General features: G+C 32.8%; 1 pseudogene; it reads right to left on the minus strand.

Annotated features, from left to right (window-relative positions):
* Positions 1–688: 688 nt before the first annotated feature.
* Positions 689–802, minus strand: LOC138985459 (U2 spliceosomal RNA; annotated as a pseudogene).
* Between the last annotated feature and the right edge of the window lie 1,095 nt (positions 803–1,897).

A 1,897-nucleotide genomic window follows, 5' to 3' on the forward strand; every position in this document is an offset into this window, starting at 1 on the left:
GTGGTATACAAATAAAATGATTGATGTCCTGTCAATAGGAACTTCACGAAGAGGATCAAACAGAGCAGTTTCTTTTGAAGAAGGGATGGAGGTTAGGGGAAAGGTGTTAGATTTTACTTTTCTATCATAAACCCCAAAGCATCATTCCAACAAGAAAAGAACCTGGTATCTGAACAAGGCAGAACACAATTTCTTAGCAGTAGACACATCCCAGTAAAACATACAAAAACAGGATTTGTAAAAATCCATTCATGAGAATTTTATTGTAAATTTTTCCATCATTAGAATGATGTTGACTAGAACGCTTATATATCTTCAAGTTTTATTTTCTTATTTGCCTCCATTTCTCATAGGCTTTTAAACTTTCTTTTTAAATGGTTAGATTGCCATTCCTAAGGACATTTGGCTATGAAAAATATTATGAGATAATTTAGCAAGTTGCTCAATACTAAGAATTAGTATATGCAATACATTGCATTTCTGTAAAATAAATATTTTGGAAAAAGAAAAAAAAAAGATAAAACAATATAAAATCACCAAAATTAAAGGTATAAAGTATGAATCTTTTTAAAGCATAGAATTTGCAAGCCTCATTAAAAAATGTATAGAGCTTTACTGGAAGACATTAAAATAGTTAAACAAATGGAGTCATATACAATGCTCATAAATAAGAGGAAACAATAGTGAAAGGATGTAATTTTACCCCAGATAAATTCCAGGAAAAATTCTGACAGCATTAAAAAAAAAAAAAAATAGTGAGTTGATTCTACACTTGATTTTAGCCAAAAGGCTGAGAAGCGATTGAGTTGATTCTAAAATATGTACAGAAAGCAAAGTATAAGAATAAACAGTACACTGCAGATATCAAGAATAGTCAACATATTACCAAATAGCAAAATATATTGTGAAGTTATAGAAATTAATTTAGGGGGAAAATGCAAGTGAGATAAGAGAAAGAACCCTTCTAAGTTAGACCAACAACATCTCCTGGGAAGTTGATTAATCCCAGGTATATGGCTCAGATTGTAAAGAATCCGCCTGCAATGCAGGAGTGCAGGAGACTGGTTGATCCCTGGGTGGAGAAGATCCCCTGGAGAAGGAAATGGCTACTCACTCCAATATTTTTACCTGGAAAACTCAATGGACAGAGGAGCTCCCCTGGTGCCTCAGATGGTAAAGAACCCACCTGTAATGTGGGAGATCTGATTCCATCCCTCAGTTGGGAAGATCCCCTGGAGGAGGTCATGGCAACCCACTCCAGTATTCTTGCCTGGAGAATCCCCATGGACAAAGGATTGTGGCAGGCTACACTCCATACAGCTGCAAAGAGTCGGACACAACTGAGTGACTAAGCACAGGACAGTCAATTGTTCATTAAAAAATGTATTTGGATCTCTACCTAACACTACTAACAGGAATCATCAGGTAGGTTAAAAAATTAAATGTAAATGTCTAAATAGTAAAGACAAAATTGCAAAATAATAGACAGTAACATCTTAAAGACCTTAGCATAGAAAATAATTTCTTAAACAAGACCTAATATGTGTAACCCATGAAAGAATCAGTAAATATAAATATATTAGAATTAACATTTTCATTTCTCAAAAGGTTATTACATAAATAATAAAAAGATAACACTCACTGCAGGAAGATATTTCATATGCATAAAATTAGATAAGATTAAATAAAATATATAAAGAACTTCTATTGCTTCTTAAGAAAAATATATGGAAGAAGTTTATTTAGAGAAATATATTTTTAAAACACACACACAGTATGGTTATTTAGTTGGCATTTCACAAAAGAGGAAGGGACATCACGTGATGGTATGGAAAAATCCTCAATTTGTAAATAATCGACATTGAAATGTAAAATCTCTATAAGGGAGTATTTCACA

The sequence above is a fragment of the Bos mutus genome, chromosome 24 (genome assembly GCF_027580195.1).
Source record: "Bos mutus isolate GX-2022 chromosome 24, NWIPB_WYAK_1.1, whole genome shotgun sequence".
In the NCBI taxonomy this organism is placed as follows: domain Eukaryota; kingdom Metazoa; phylum Chordata; class Mammalia; order Artiodactyla; family Bovidae; genus Bos; species Bos mutus.